Source organism: Octodon degus, unplaced genomic scaffold, assembly GCF_000260255.1.
Source record: "Octodon degus isolate 3935 unplaced genomic scaffold, OctDeg1.0 scaffold00026, whole genome shotgun sequence".
Taxonomy (NCBI): Eukaryota; Metazoa; Chordata; class Mammalia; order Rodentia; family Octodontidae; genus Octodon; species Octodon degus.
Window position 1 is genome coordinate 5811067 of NW_004524602.1, and position 17261 is coordinate 5828327.

Genomic DNA, 17261 nt, shown 5'->3' on the forward strand with positions numbered 1-17261 from the left:
CGGCTTAGTCTAGACCGACGGGTTCGTTTTCGTCCGTTTGGGCTGCAGGCTGTTGCCGCAAACATGCTCCGCCAGATCTTCGCCCAGGCCAAGAAGCATCCCAGCTTGATCCCCCTTTTCGTGTTTATTGGAGCAGGAGGTACTGGAGCAGCACTGTATTTGACACGTCTGGCATTGTTCAATCCAGATGTCAGTTGGGACAGGAACAATAACCCAGAACCCTGGAACAAACTAGGTCCTAATGATCAATACAAGTTCTTCACTGTGAATATGGATTACAGCAAACTGAAGAAAGAAGGTCCCGACTTTTAAGTGAAATGTTTCACTATAAAGCTGCTTAAAATGAAGGTCTTTCAGAAGCCATCCGCACAATTTTCCATCGAACCAGGAAATGCTTCTCGTTTAAATGCATGAAATCATGTTTATTTGTTGGAGTTTATTACACAGATTAATAAATCTCTGGAACAAAACAAAACAAAAAAAAATCCAGGGTTGGGGATGTAGCTCCATGGCACAGTGCCTGCCTGGCAAGCACAAGGTCAAGAGTTCAATTCCTATTAGCTCCCCCCCCAAAAAAGAAATTATTCCAATAAAAGACTTTAAAGGTACTTATCATTTTTGTCATTCTGGAGCAGTTTTGGAAGTCCTCTTTCATGAGTGTCTCTAGTTCTGCTATCAGAGTTGCCTTGATGTCTTAAGTTGACTAAAAATGTTCACTGTGCATGGCCATTTTGACTTTGAGGAAGAGCCGGAAGTTACATGGTGCTAGACCTGATCAATGAGGTGGGTGAAGAGACAATGAGATGTGTTCATGAGCCCGCCTTTCTGCTGGGTGGTACTGGGCAGCGGCATCCACTGTATACTGTATTTTTTATTACTCTTCATAAAGCCACTCACAAAAAAGAACTTCCAGGGCTGCTTTAGAAAGTGGCAAGGGTGGAGGGATAAGTGTGTTGGAAGTGACAGGATGCCAACACTCAGACTACAGAGCACCAGCGTCAGTCCCAATAGCTCTGGGCGGAGACAACTCAAGTGTCCCTTAAGTGACGAATCACTAGACAAAATATATCACCTCCATACAATGGAGTGTAATTTGGCAACAGAAAGCCATGAAGTCCTCTTCACACTATGGCATAGATAAATCTTTGCAGCACAGTATGCTAAGTGAGAGGAGCTGTCCCACGGGAAGGCCATCTATTATATAATTCCACATAAGTGTTTAGCACAGGCAAACTCTTTGGGAGAAAAAGCAGATGAGTGACTGCCAGGGGCTGAGGAAAGCAGAGTACGGCGTGATTGCTAATGGGTATGGACTCTTTTCTTAGGATTATGAAAATATTCTGCAATTATGGAGTGATGGTAATGAATACAACTCTCTAAGTTGTTTAACTGTATACTGTATATGTAAAGAGGCTGTACATGATTTAAAAAAAAAAAAAGAAAGAAAAAGCAGAAGCAGTTGGTTTCCAAAATCTATGGGAAGTCATCAGATCAGGAGAACTTCCAGATTGAAGAAACCCATCAAATGCCTGGGAAGTGATACCAGAGGTGGGAGTTGACTTATCCTATGGACAGTGAATAAGTGATCCTGTTACTGTTTCATGGGTATGGACAGAAGATGGAGGATTCCAGAGTTGAAGATAAGACATGCATTACTATGGAAAAGCAAATAGCATGAGCACTAGCACGTGGGCTTCGGTCCCCTTTGTCCTGACCCTGACATGAGCAAAGTGGAGACGCCCGAGCAGACACTACGCACGCTCGGGTCCTGCAGGACAGCTGGGGAGCACACTGCTTTTGCTCAGAGCAAAGGAAGGAGCAACTCTGGCCTTTGGTCCGAGGCAGACCCTTCTCCTCCTTCAAGGCTGCACACTGCACACACAAGGCTGAGAAACAGTCTGGTTTTAGAGTGCTCACGGCCTTGCATTTCTGACGCAATTCACAGCCCTCATCAGAGCACAGGAGACCCACAGAGAAAGGTCTGCCAGACACTGGATGAAAAGCAAGCCATACCCAGGGGACATCACTGGGAAGCTGCAAGATCTTGAGACAAAGAAAAGATAATCCACCTTTCAGGAACAAGCACATAAGTACAATAGTACTACAGACCCCAATAATAACTCTGAAAGCTGGATAATAACTGATCAGTATATTATGACTTTTAAAGGAAAGTGGGGGCCGGGGAGATAGCTCAGTAGAATAAGCGCTTGCCTGGAAAGCTCGAGGGCCTGAGTTCAATCCCCGGTTCTGCCAAAAATAAATAAATAAATAAATAAATAAGGAAAGTGACTTCCAAATTAGAATTCTGTATCTAGTCCAATTGTTGTTGATCCTTAGGGGAAGAAAAATGAACATTTTCAGAAATGAAATTCTTGCACAACTTGTGTACTCTTATGGGAGAAGATATTCTACCACTATAAAGAACCAAACTACGGGGCCAGGGAGATAGCTCAGTAGAATAAGCGCTTGCTTGAGAAGCGCAAAGTCCTGAGTTCAATCCCCGGCACCACACACACAGAAAAAGAAAAAAACCCAAAAAGCTAAAGAACCAAACTAGCCAGGTGTGGTTGCATGACCCGTAATCCCAGCACTGGGGAGGCCGAGGCAGGAGGGCTGTGTTACATACTAAGTTCAAGGCTAGCATGGACTACATAGCAAAAGCCTTAGAAGAAGAAGAGGAAGGAGGAGAAGGAGAGGGAGAGGGAAAGGGAGAAGGAGAAAGAGAAGGAAAAGAAAGAGAAGGGGAAAGAGGAGGAGGAGACAGAAAGGAAAGGGAAGAATAAGAATAAAGAGAAAAGGAGGAAGGGAAAGAGGATGGAGGATGGAGAGCAAGAAGAGGAGGAGGAACGGGAGGAGAAGGGGAGAAAGAAGAGGAGAACAAAAGCTAGAAGGCACAAGATGGAGGGGGCAGGAAATCTAGCCCAAGAGAAGCAGGGCAGATGCTGAGGACTAGGGCACCAGAGGTCAGGCGGTTCCAGGGAGAGTTCCTGCGGAAGAAGTGGACAGCACACTGGATAAAGGTAGAGTCTCGGCGTCTAAGCTATTCAATTAAATGAAAAAAAAAAAGATTTATATAACTTAGAATTGCTTGGGTTGAATTCGTGTGGAGACAGGGAAAAATCAAAGGATTTTTCACCAATAGAGGAAGAAAGGATATGAGGAAAGGAAACACAACACAGTGTATATAGTGGACGTCACATTGGGATGCCTGGATAATCTGCCCCGGCCCCCATCTCGTTCCCTGCTTCCCTCACCTCTGTCCTCAGGGAGCTGCCCTCCCTAAGCAAGCTTCCTGCCCAGGGACAACGCCACCTAACGACTGGCCCTTCTGGTGCAAAGATAGCCCTGTCTCAGTGTCAGGCCTCTCAGCGGTGCCCTTTGTGTCACTGAGGCCCAGCCCACGTCCTCCCCCTGCCCAGGCCTGCCTCCCGCCCCTCTCAAGGCAGTGTGTCCCAATAAACATATGGACAGGACCACAGTCCTGGAAACATGACCTTAGAAGGGCCCCACAGTGGAAGGTACACACATCGGCCTCACCTTGGAACCCAACTGGTGACACTGTGGTACCGAGAGGGTCTGGGTGGGAAGTGTTCACACAGGACAAGGAGGGAAGAAGGAACTGTCCCCATCTTCAGCAGAAAATGTTCATAGTGGGGAAATCCAGGGGTAATAGCATGAACATTACTTACAGACAAGTATTAAATAGCTAGCAAACAGCTAAAATAGTTGGGGAGTAAGAAATATCAGCGAAGGGCCAGCCAAATAATTCAGCAGATTAAAGCGCCTGCTTAGGCAGATGCAGGGGCCAGGAATTCAATCCCCTGGCTGCCGTGCTGGCCCTGCCCCCGGGGTGCACTGAGACAGCAATTGAGACTAGGCATGGTGGCACATTCCTGTAATCCCAGCGCTTGGGAGGCTGTAAACAGGAGGATCACTATGAGTCCAATCTACACAGTGAGACCCTGTAGACCCTGGAAACCCTGTCTTAAAATTTATTTATTTTTCTTTTTCCTTCTTTCTTCTTTTGGCAGAACCAGGGATTGAACTCATGCTCTTGTGCTTGCCAGGCAATCACTTATTCTACTGAGCCATCTCCCTGGCCCTTAAAATTAAAAAAAAAAAAAAAAAAGGAATCTTAGAGAAGGGGAACACTTAGCAATGGCACCTTCTGCATGGTTACTATCAATGGTTAGTTCCATTTGTCTCTACTCAAAACAAACACAGAATGTCAAAACTCCTCCTTGCTGTCCTTTTAGGAATTTTGCATAAATGCAAGAGCAAAATGTTGCTTTCAAGGAAAGCAATAGGTGGCTGGCGTGTTTAGGCTTGAGACTGCAGGGAGCTCTGCGGATAAGCAAGAGGGAGCATCTTCAGAAAGATGTTTGGAAAGGTGGCAGGAAGGAGGGTTCGAGCTCCTCTAGTAACTGCCCGCTCCTCCTCTCTCCTGCAAGCAGGGACAGAAATGTCAGGTAAGCCAAGAGGAGAGAACCAGCACAGAAATGTGTGAGTTTATTCACGGGGATGGGGAACATCTGGGCCTCGTTTCAGAGCCATTCAAATTTCACAAGTTCACTCCAAGTTTAGCGCCGAGGCCCTCACTTCCCGGGCTCAGGTTCCATTTCTGGGGTAGAATATATGATATCCCTGTTGGAGCAAAGCAGCCTGCAAACACAGCCCATAAAAGTTGGAGGCGGACGGGTGCCTGCCCAACATGTGCCGAGGAGGGAAGCGTCAATGGGTGAGAAGCATGCGGACGCAGCTCATGAGTGAGTGTGCAGGATAAAAACCAAGGTGTCTGCTCAAAGCCTGGCCAAGGCCGCAGCTTTGCAACATTGGTGCTGGTGAATAATCCAGAAGCCGCCAGAGCCGGGGCAGCCACTGCGTTATCTGGGCAGTATTCGCCTGCGAATGGCAAAGGATCTGCCTATGCTCAGATTCCAAACTCTGGACTAGATTCCTCTGACGACTACTCTTGAAACTGCTTCCCCAGACTGCATTTCCAGGATACAGTTATGGAAATTGAGAGGAGGAGAATGCTTCGAAGGGCCCAGAGTGTGCTCTGGAATTTAAAAAAAAAAAACCAAAAACTGTTCTGCAAGAGTCAAAAGAGAAGCAGGGCGAGACGGTCTAATTCTTACTTTTTCCTGTTCTGAAAAGGAAACTCTTAGGGGAGCATTCCATTAGGAAAGCTTAAATGCAAAAACATGTAGCTTATCAATTGCTTAACATCCCCGACCGTCCAGCCCACACTTGTAGCTATGCAATTTAAGCTTTAGAAGTTCATGTGCAGTGCCCTGCTCAGTCATATTTAACTGACAGTCTTAATAGGCTTAGGTATCAGGATTAGTAAGAGTGAACAAAAACATCTTTTTTAAACCCTGAAAAATCACTGGCTCAGGGTTCCATTTATGTTAAATCCCTGCTAGCGTTGCTCCGGCTCTCTACGTTTCTCTCGCCAGTCCTCTGATGGGATGCTTCTCAAACTCCAGCATCCTTCAGCATCACCTGGTGGTCTTAGACAAACACAGATGCGCTGGGGATCAGTGGGCCTGCCAGAGGTCCGAGGCTTAGCCAGTTTTGAGTTGATGCCACTTCTGCTGTTTTTGCAACCACACGGGAGAAGCGTCGCTCTCACAGATGGAGTGAATCCAGACAGAGGAGAGGAAGGAGACGCCTCTCCTAGCCACTAGCGGACACCCTAGGAAGGCACTGCAAAAGCTACCACAAGATGACAACTGCCAACTATGGAAGTAAAAGGTAACAGCTTCAGGCATCAGGAGGCCTGGCAAAGGGGAACTGGAGGTGTCAGGCGTGCTCCACAGTGTGGAGAAATCAGAGGGAAAAGGAACCCCTCTTTCCCTAGCATTTACATTTGAGTTTAGCTGCCTAATCTACACCCACATTTTACAGTGCTCTATGTCTACTGTTTCTTGGGCCCCCACCACGTGCCGGATTCTTCATATACACTTGCTCAGCTCCTTCTCACTTGCAGAGGCTGAGGACACTGAGGTCTGGACCAGCTGAAGGATGTGCCCACAGCCACAGTGGCGGAGCTCAGTGAGACGCAGGGCCCTGCAATGCCAACACCCTTGCTCATGCTGCCTCCCGCTCTGGCTCCCCCAGGTGAGACCCACAGCCCTTCCAAACAGTTTCCCACCTCTGGGCTGCACTTTCTTGCATTGGCTGTGCTGCTAATACACTAGGACGAGGCTCCCTCCCCTGAAGTCGCCTATCAGAGCGCAGGTCACCTACCCAGCCCCACTCCAACTGGCTCTCTGGCATACCAGGGGACTTGCTGTTCCCCCAGGGCAGCTGGCTGAAGGAAGCCTGATGCCTGCCTCGCCCTATGGCTCAGGTCTCCCTGTGCTTTCAACCTGTCCCAGCTCTTTGCTCTTCATTTCCTACCACCTCTAAAGAGCCACCTCCCCCCTTCTCCCCTCACCCCATTTCCAATGCCCTGTGCTCCTTCCCCAGTCCTGTGGCTTTCGCAGCCCTCCCTGCTGGCTGGCACTGCCACACTCTCTTCTCTGCCTCAACAGATTCTACCTCCAGATGTGGCTCAGCCCCTAGTCCCCCCAAAATCTCTTCTACCACAGTCACTTTTGCTACTCTTGCCGTCTCTGCACGGTATTGATCATCACACCTGGAAAGAAGTCAACTCTCACCTAATCCTCTTATTTTACACAGTATAAAACTGAGCTCAGAAAAACAAGAAGCCCTGCCTGGAGTCACACCCTTGGCCAGTAATCTCATTGCACTTAAATACACAGAGTTTTGCTAAATGAATCTTGGCAGTGACTGACAGGACTGGAGCGCAGGCTCTGCACTGTGTAGCAGGGGAGGCATCGCACATGTGTGATGGCAGATGGTTCTTATAGCCAATCCCATTTTACAGATGAAGAATTCAGGGCTCACAGAAGTGAAGGAATTCTGTTGAAAACCACTGACCCCTTCCGGAAGTGGTGTACCCAGCAGGATTCAAATTTAACTCAGACACAAAAGTCTTCCTGTTAGTGGCCCATGGAACTGTCAGTTCTTTTATCTGAATGTATATTATTTCCCTAAGTAGAAGCTCAGTTCACTAAAGTCAAGGGTAGTGCTGGGCATGGTGTCACCCACGGAGCAGTGCTTGTTCATTTATCCTACGAACACTGACCATACACCTCGTGTATGCTAGGCCCTATGCCAGGATTGGGATAGAAACAAACCTCCAAGAAACAGTCGCTGCTCTGTGGGAGCAAGTAACATTACTGATTTGTGGGTTTGTTTACTTAGCAAATATTTGAATGTCTACCTCACTCGGGATACTACAGGAAGTACTGAGGAAATGATAAGAAAAAAGAGCTGGCCCCCAATCTCATGCACACCAATGAACACCAGTGTGAATGTGAAGGGGAAGTTGGACATTAACTTTGTGAAAGGGAGGGGAGGAGAGAAGACGTTCTAGGTAGACTGCAATCGACAGCTTTGTGACACTGCAGTGAGTTACCTGAGGCAATGAACTTAGAGAGAAGAGTGACTGAGCTCCTCATAGTGCTAGAGGTCTAGAGATGAGGTGTTCTCCTGCCCTGGTGCAGTTTTGGTGAGGGCAGATGACGGCAACGGTTGAGTAAATTGGAGCATAAGGTTACATCTCAAGCCAGGAAACAGACAGCAGAAGAGAGAGAATGGAGTCCCACATTCCACACACCCACCAAGGTCTTGCTACTTGGGAGGGCTGAGGTCCTAACATACCTACCTTTAAAGGATTTTCAAGTTACTCCCAAGACACAGCACAGACACGAATCCAAAGGCCAGGAGCATGGCCCGTTCTAGGGCTAAAAGACATTCTCCACAGCTCAAGAAAAGAACAAGGAGGGGCCAGGGAGATGGCTCAGTAGAATAAGCGCTTGCCTGGCAAGTGCAAGGGCCTAAGTTCAATCCCTGGTTCCGGGGCGGGGGGGGGGGGGGGGAAGAAAAAGAAAAAAAAAAAAAGGAAATAGTGGTCGGCTGCAAAGGAGGCTGAAGAGGTAGACCAGCAGTCCAAGTTACAATACACTGCTCTTAGGGCCAGGGAGATGGCTCAGTGGAATAAGTGCTTCCCAGGCAAGCACAAGGGCCTGAGTTCAATCCTTGGTTCTGCCACAAAACAAAACAAAACAAAAATACACTGCTCTTGCAGAAAGAGTAGATGAACTTCTCTTGAGTTCTGTGAGTACCACAGTTTGCTTTCTGCACAGTTTAAGGAGACCAGGAAACGGCAATAGCTTCCTGTTTGTAGGAAGTTCCTAGATATAATTTCATGCAGTGTCATGGGAACTGGTTATGTCAGCTTTGTCCAACGTTACCCAACCCTCTTCTGAAGTGTTTCCTCTTTCTCTCCTGTCATAGTAAGTTGAAATCAGGAAAGAGTGACTGAAAACAAATGTTATGGAAAAAAGCACCATGCTGCTCAAGCTGTGTGACATGCAATGTTACATCTGAAAATGCTATACTTCATAAAACATAAAAATCTGAAAGAGGTTCTGTCAGTAGAAAGCCAGTTTGGCCAACTGTCAGGAAAGTGGCTTGACAACTTCAATGGGAACACAAGGTCATAACAAGTTTCTTATGGCTTAGGAAATTATACACTATCCAGGAGGATATATACGTATTAAAATATGGATTACATATATATCCTCCAGAAAATCTAGGCTTCAGGGGGTTTTCTTGTGAAGACCGGGCTGTTGAGAGTTGTAAGAAGGAAATGAGGGAATTGGACTCTGGTACAAATTACTGAGTGAAGGTCTCAGAGCTAGAGAGACCAAGGTATAGAAAATAGGAAATAATGACACATTTAAAGAGGCAATACCAGGGGCTAGGGAGATGGCTCAGTGGAATTAATGCTTCCCTGGCAAGCGCAAAGTCCTGAGTTCAATCCCCAGTTCCGCCAAAAAAAAAAAAATAATAATAATAATAAAAAATAAAGAGGCAATACCTTGGGCCAGCCAGATAGCTCAGCGGATTAAAGTGCCTGCTGAGGCAGACGCAGGGCCCAGGGGTTCGATCCCCCACCTATGGTGCCAGCCCTGCCCCTGAGAGGGGGGTCGATGAGATGGCAACTGAGACTGGGTGTGCCGGTGCACGCCTGTAACCCCAGTGCTTGGGAGGCTGAAAAACAGGAAGGAAGGAGCACTACAAGTCCGATCCATGTAGTAAGGCCTTATAGACCCTTTACTAAATCCATTAAAAATAAAGAAAGAAAAAAAGAAAGAAAGAAGCAATGCCTAAGGCAGATGGCTAGACTTAATTTCGTATTTCTACCATCTTAGTAATATGTATATGTTACACATGTTTTTATGAGTGTATATATGAGTATGTTATATGAGTGTACATGTACTATGTATTTTGTATATATGCATACATAAAGTATATGTGTGGATTTATGAATTATGTGTATATCTCCAGACGTGAGTCCTCTGTGTATATATGCATATGTGTTCACACGCACATGTGTGTATGTATAAACATGTATCCTTCAGAGCCTTCAGCTGGTACTCGGCCAAGCAGTAAAGAGCCATAAGAACACAATATGAATGTCATGGTTTGGACCTTAAATGGCCCCTAAAGAGCAGGAGTATAACACACACCTGTAATCCTAGCGCTCTGTGAGACCGAGGCAGAAGGACTGCAAGTTCAAATCCTACCTGGGCGATTTAGTGAGACCTTATCTCAGAATAAAAAATGTGATGCACTAGCACAATGGTAAACACTTCTGCCTTTGACCCCCAAAAGGCCCCAAACCAGAAGTCCTCCAAATGCCCTTGTGTTGAAGCCTAACCCCTAGCCCCGAGTGCCACTGAAGGGAGGAACCTGAAGGAGGTGGGGCCTCATGGAAGGAAGGTAGGTCACCCCGAGTGTGTCCCTGAAGAAGCTATTGCGTGCCGGCCCCTCCCCCTCTCTCCTTCCCAGCCCCCACCGGTGGGCAGCCTCTTCCACCGTGGGCGGGCACTGTGATGTGTGCCCTCACCACAGCCCAGAGCAGCAGAGCCAGGCAGCCACGAGCCGAAGCCTCAGAAGCCACAAGCAACAGTTTTTCTTTTCCCAAGTTGACTTCCTCAGGATTTTGCCACAGTGCTGGGAAATGCTGCCCCACACAAAGGGCATCCCAGCAGGCAGGAAGACTGCAAACACAAATGTACAAACAGATGCAGCGAGCCCACACACCCCAACACCAGGGGATGGGGGCAGCAGGGGTGCTCACTGTCCTCTGCATACTGGGGAGCAGATGGTAGAGACCATGGAAAAGGAGCTTTGGATGGAAGAAAGTTTGGATGGCTTCACGAGAAGAAGCCCTTGTGGTAATGTCTCAGAAATCAGGAGAAACCTTGAGGGAATCCCCACCACCACCTCGGCCCCAGCTTCTGAGTGAGGAACAGTGTGTGGTGTGGCGACTGTCTCTCCTCTCTGAGTCTCTCAACAGCTCACAAACAAGCTTCATGCCTGCGAGGCAGTGGAAGCTCTTGGGGGTCTCCTAACCGATGCTCTCTACCACATCCACCAAGTGGTCCTCAGCAGCCCCCTGCAGCCTCTCCATGCCCTCCTCTCCTCATCCCAGCTCTTTGCTGTCCCAACATGTCTATGTCCAGCCCACTGGATCGCTTCCATGACACCGCTCTCCACGATTGTAGCGTGGACCAATCACTTGACTGCCCTCCTGGCTGCTCTGCAAACAGGCCAGGGGCAGTCTCTGCTGCCTGCACTCTCCTATCTGAGGGATACCTTTGCAACCCCTACCTTCAGCACCATGCTCCAGCCCTGGGCAGCTTTTCCTCCTGTTATTTGCTCAAAGAATGTCTGTCTACCCTGAGTAGTAGATGGAGGTGGAGCTGTCAGGGAACCTGGAATGAATGCGATTAAATCCACCAAAACACAAGTACCTGTGAAGTACAGGTTGTGGCAAGTACTGGGAAGGCTGAGGGTCCCCTGGAAATCTGTGACAGGAAGTGGTTCATCTGGGGCACCAGGAAGGGCTGTAGTGGGGAAGACTGAAATGAGAGCGTGAGCAGGAGTAGCTTGGGGCGCGCGGGGGGAGGGGAGATGGAGTAAAGGGTCCAAGCACTGGCCTTCATCTGTGCAGTGAAGCAGGCATGGAAAGAAGGCCCGCAAAGAAAGGCAGGCTGGAAGGGAGGCTCTCTGCTGCATGCCCGGTCTGCGCAGACTCGCTGGACTGGAGTTCCCGGATAACCTGCAGGACACGCAGGGAAACAGTCTAGATATACAGCACATGGAGCATGGGACTTGCATATTCTAAATGCTTAAAATTAACCAGAAGCTCACTGTTTATCTGAAAGTCAAGTTTAGCTGGGCAACCTTTCTCTGGACACAACTCAGCAGGTTTCCCTATGTGCCTCAACTGCATTCTGCATCACAATGGGTCTTGTCTTTCAGTGGGCTTCCGTCTTTCCATCCCACTGCTCACCACCCTCCAAGACCCTGTAAGTAATGACAAGGTTCAGAAAGGTGCCTGGAGACGGCCAAGGTTGCAGAGACCAGCTGGGGCCGCTTTCGTGCCTCCCTGCTGTGCCTAGGGCAGTGCTGGGCACATTAGAAAGCGGCTTAATCAATTGCTCAGTTGAATTAACAAACTCATTTACATGCCTCTGTACAGGCCCCGCAGGAATGGACACAATAGCAGACACCCAGGAGCTTTCAGAGCAAAATCAACAGCGAGCCAGCCCGAGGGAGTGCCATTTGACTTGCACAAACACAGGCTCAGACACAAAGGGCACCGGAGAGTGGCCGCTCTCACCCACTGCACTCCCGCTTTTTGCCTGGGGTTGCATTGGAGCCTGGGAACCGAGGTGCCTCTCTTTGGTGGCCTGATAGGCTCATACCCGAGGCCCATCGGATTTGCAGGGCGAGTGTGGAAAACACTCCTTTTCACCCTACCATGGAAATGGTGGCCCTGAAGGGGCTCGCTAGCCAGCCTCCTTCAACCCCTTCAGGCCCAAGTTACTTGCTAAGACTTCTTCAGGCCCCTTCTACAGGCAGAACACGTTCTATTCGAATATGCACAAGCATCAGGAGAAAAAGGCATGCCCAGTCCCTCTGTCACTATTTACCAAAGAATCAATGAATGCAGCCCTCCATATTGAGCGCCCTCAATGCAGGGAGAATAATCCCCCTCCTGCCCCAGTCAGCTCGCCTTTCATTCCTGCACAGACTTTAAAAGATGTCAGTCTATCCCAATCACAATCAAATGCAAGCATTTCACTTCCCCAAAGACAAACAAGGGCTTGGACAAATGAGAAACGGAGGTTTCCTTATGGCAGCGTGAAAAGGGGATTCAGCAGCCCGGCCCTGTCTCAAAGGAAGCACCAGGAAGGATGTTCTTGTCAGGGCCACACAAAGTGTGGCAGGGGTTCATGGTGCCAGAACCTAATTGAAACCTCAGGCGGCAACAGTATTTTGTGGTATTTGGGGGAAAGGATGGGCAAAAACAAAAAGAAAAAAAAAAACAAAAGATGTGTACAGAAGACGCATGAAAAGAGCCCACTTCTTGACCGTGGGACAATTTGGATAGCAGCCACGGCGTTAAATGAGGGGTAGCCTGGCTCTCAAGCTCACTGAGACCCCAGGCTGCTTTGTAAAACTGGCTGCTGCCGGCAGTCTGGCTCCCCAGCCAAGAGCTTTTTGGACCAACAGAACCTTGAAAATGCAACTGTTTTCAAAGAAAAACAACAGTCGGGCGTGGTGGTGCACGCCTGTAATACCAGCACACGGGAAGCTGAGGCAGGAGCACTGCTGTGGCCAGCCTGAACTACACAGTGAGACCCTGTAGACAGAAAAAAAAAGAAAAAAGGAAGGAAGAAAGGAAAGAAGGGCAGGAGGGAGAGAGAGAGACAGACAGACAGACAGACAGAACAAAATGCTGATCAGGCCTTCAGAAAAACTCCCAAGCACTTGAGGACCTACGGAAAGGCAGAACTCTGAGGAAGAGCACAATTTTGCACTGTCCTTACCTGGGTTGGAATCTGCCTTTGCCTCTAACTAAGCTTGTGTTACTGGAAAAATTATGTCGGGGAGCCTTGCTTTTCTTCTTTAGCCAAAATGGGTTTTACAATGCTTATCTTCGATTGAAGCCAATTCTTGTAAAAGCACCGCCACTCAATAAAAGCTAGCTTCCTTGTCTGTCCTGAAATTGGCTGCGGAGGGAAGCTGTGGAATGCCTGCCCTTGGGAGCCTCGCAAGGACTGCAGACTTGGGCATATCTACCCTTATCACAAGGTGGCAAGCTTGGCAAAGAAAGATGAGCTGGGTGGTAGTCCCCAGGACTCTCCAGCTTAGTAAAAGCCTCCCTCTCCCATCGGTAGTAAATTGTTGGGCTGTCAGCGGAGTCCTCCGATCTTTATCATAGAAGCAAGGCCAAGTGCAAAGCTCCACAGGTTTCTGGCTGTTCTTTAGGACTCCAGCTGCTCAAAAGCCAAACCTTGGGAATGATGTTCAGGGTCTCACGATCCTATTTTATTTCTTGTCACACTTCTTGCAACAACCCACCTGCATGTTTCCTTTTGTTATTGCAGCTGTACAGAGACACAGTTTCAATCTTCTTCCTTGGGGGTCTCCTATGTCCTGAAGGCCCCAGTCTCCCATATTGTATTTTTTTTTCCTGATACCGAGAATCGAACTCAGGACCTTGCACTTGCCAGGCAAGAGCTTGTGCCACTGAGCTACAACTAAGCGCCAACCTCTCCTACAGCCCAAGCGTCACCTACCAACAGCTACTGGCTCACTGTTCTCCCTTTGGCAAGCATTCCTGCCAACATGCACATTCGGCTGCAACAAGAAATGTGTGTCAGCTGACCAGGACATTGGGAATCTGGAGGGGCACGTATGTGTGCGCACACAGTGTATATAAGAACCTTCATGATTTTCTCCTAGATTCAGCTCCTAGCTTCACCTTGACCTGTTACCTGGTACTCTATTTTTCTTTTGGGTAGACTCAGCCAGCCACAGCAACCTAAATAATTGGGGCAGGCTGATTCTCTCTGAATGCCCAATATATTTGCATAAAAAAGTGATATTTCTGAGTCACCCTAGTTATTACCACCTGGGTAACTCTCCTGGAAGGGGAGTGACTGTCTCTGTTGGGGCTGAACCTGACCCTGTTCCCTGTACTGATGTGTACAGAGCTGGCTAGGACTTGACCTTATCCCTTCAGCGGGCTTTAAGCAATGTACATTGGTCTGGCCGAGGTGCTGGTGGTCGTCTTTAAAGCAAAGGTGACAGGCAGTGTTTCCCTGGGTCTCTGTTGTTCCCTTGGTGAGCCAGGACAAGGTGGGATGAAGAGCCAGTGCTCCACACTGTTGGCTGTGATGGAGCCTCAAGATAGAGGCCAAGACTGCCGGTCGCTTGAATGATTACCCATCAGAGCTGAAGCACGGACCCCCAAACATCAGATGCGATCTCAGTCATGTAGTGCTGACTACTCTTCCCACAGACCCCTCTCTCTGCATATTGCACAGGTGATTTTGGGCCTCCCACCCACCCCAGCTCACAGCGCTCACCCACGTCCCACCGTTCTCACAGCCATTCATCCGCAAGCCACTCCTTTCTCTATGAATAAATAAAGTCCAGGTTAGGCCCTGGGTCCAGGCCTTTGTTTCAGATAGCAATCACTGTAGCTGGTCTCAGGACTCCCTTGATTCCCTATCATTTTGGTTATATTATTATATCTTTATTTATACCACGAGTTGCACTGGAAGTTGAAGATTGGAATTAACTCACTAGAATTCCAACAGCTCTTCCATGGAACTACAAATATAAACTTCCTGGGCCACCACAAGGACTGGGAGGGCTACCTCTACTTACTGCCCTTCCTACTGCATTGGAAGATCAGGATACAAGCGAAATAATTGAGCAACTCAATATTATAAAGTCATCTGCAGGTAGGGCTTTGACAAACAGGCAAGCATTTAGATCAAAGACATTCAAGGCCTTTGTGGCTCAAAATGCTGGAGGTCAGAAGCAAATTATAGGGTAAAGGAGACATGGGGAGATGCAAGACCTAAACTGAATTTGACCTCTAGAGACTTAGAAAAAGTCAAACTTCACAGCTTGTCTATGCTATTAGAAATCTACCAGCAGGGTCACTCTATGTTCTTTCTGTTCTAATCGCATCTGCCCACTTAAGTCCATATGAAGAGTTTACCCAAAGCAGACAGGCCCACAACAGTCAGATAGGTTAACATAAAGCAAGAGGAGATACACACGAGCTCTCTTAAATGTTAGGTCTAGGCCATACTGCCCTACCCCCACCCCGGGGTCTTGGGTTTTGATAACAGGTCCCTAAAGCTGAACGTGTCCTGACCTGCGTGGGGAGATTGCTGAGCCTGCTATTCATTCAATTTTACTCTTTTACCTTTAAAAATAGAGCTAACATCTTACACTCTCAGGATGGCTACTTTCAGAAACAAAACAGGGACAGAACAAGGACAAGGAGAGAGTGGGACCCTTGTATGTTCTTGGTGGGAATGTAGAAACGGAGCAGCTGGGACAGAAAGCAGTGAGGCAGTGCCTCAAAAAATTAAAAATGGAAATAAAATGGTCCAGCAAGTCCACGTTTCATGGTATACCCCCAGAGAACCGAGAGAGGTCTTCGAGAGATATCTGTACACTTGTATTCGTAGCAACGTCATTCACAGGGTCAACCAGTTGAAGCAATCATGGGTCCATCAAGCAATGGATGAGTGAATAAAATGTGATCTAACATACAATGGACTATTACTCAGCCTTTAAAAAGAGAGACATTCTAATACATGGCACAGCATGGATAAAACTTGAAGACAGTGATGCTGAGTGAAGTAAATCAGTCACAAATGACAAATAGTGTACGATTTGACTTCTGTCAGAAATGTAGCGTGGTCAAATTCACAGAGACAAAAAATAAAATAAATTATTGTTGCCAGGGGCCGGAGAGAGTGGGAACAGGGGAATTACTATACAATGGGTATGGAATTTCAGTTTTGCAAGATGACAAGAGTTCTTTTCTTATTTTGTTTTATTTTATTTTTGCGGGACAGGGGATCAAACTCAAGTCTTGCACTTACCAGGCAGGTGCTTAAGCCACTGAGCTATCTCCCTGGCCCCACAAGATGAAGAGCGTTCTGTACAACAACATGAATGTATACACCATTATGGAAATGTACATTTAAAAATGGTTAAAATGGTAAATAGGAAACTAATGAATAAATTGCTCTTGATAAAATTAGGAATTAAAACTGAAGGCCAAACTCCAGGAGCTGAGCTGTCCTACAGAGACTCTCAATGAACTGCTCTGCCCTACACCAATTCTCTTTTTGGGTTTCTCTTCTTTCTCTTTGGCATCTGCAGATGGCCAACCTGGAAAAACTGAACAATGGAAAGCCTTCCCGAAAGAACGCTGGGGCAGATGGAAAATGCAGCCACCCTTTTGGAAATGAAGATGCTGTTACAAACCCAAAGCCAAAGAAGCGAGTGGGAAGGCTGCCAGGTTTCCCACTGAAGGGGCTGTTTTCATCTTCCGCCTCATTCTCCTACTACAAAGTGCCTGGCACACAGTTGGCCCCACAGGGCAGCAGTGAGCAAAGCAGTAAGCAGGGAACAGATCAACCTGCTACCCAGTGGACATCCAGGAAAAACTCAAGGGTGTTAAAACCCCAAGTCGATTGCCTCTTTCTGGACAAATGCAATGGATGATTTATACGAAACAAGGTCAAGTCAGTTCTCCTGAAAGGCTCGGGTTTTACTGCGAATGTGTGATATGCTGAGTGCAGGTTTCACTTGTCCTCTGTGTATGAGTAGAAACCACAAAAGCTGTTAGCTGCTGATGGTCAAATAACAAAGGTCTCCGCTTGTCCTTGGAGAGATTAAGTAGCTCTGCATGGATAAAAAAACAGAAGATCAAAAAGACAGTTCAAAGGTCTGGCCAGATAGCTCAGTGGACTAAAGCACCTGCTTAGGAAGAGCGCAGGGGCCTGGGTGCAATCCCTGGAGTGCCCTGCTGGCTCCACCCCAGGGCTTGCTGAGATTGCAATTGAGACTGGGCGTGGTGGTGCATGCCTGAAACCCCAGGGTTTGGGAGGCTGAAAACAGGAGGATCACTGTGAGTCTGATCTACATAGTGAGATCCTGTAGACCCTCTACTAAATATAATAAATAAATAAAGACAAAGAGCCAGCCAAATAGCTCAGCGGAGTAAAGAGTCTGCAAGCAGGCCCAGTGGTCTGGGTTTCGATCCCTGGGCCTGCCATGCTGGCCCC

At 47.8% G+C, this 17261-nt stretch overlaps 1 protein-coding gene and 1 pseudogene across 2 annotated transcripts in view; one reads left to right on the forward strand and one right to left on the reverse strand.

The window, feature by feature from the left end:
* Positions 1 to 17261, reverse strand: part of Thsd4 (thrombospondin type 1 domain containing 4) — a 563475-nt gene that overhangs the window by 315308 nt on the left and 230906 nt on the right. The window lies entirely within an intron of this gene.
* On the forward strand, positions 7 to 457 carry LOC101567168 (annotated as a pseudogene). The gene has a single exon (XR_001117041.2). The product of XR_001117041.2 is annotated as a cytochrome c oxidase subunit NDUFA4 pseudogene (transcript).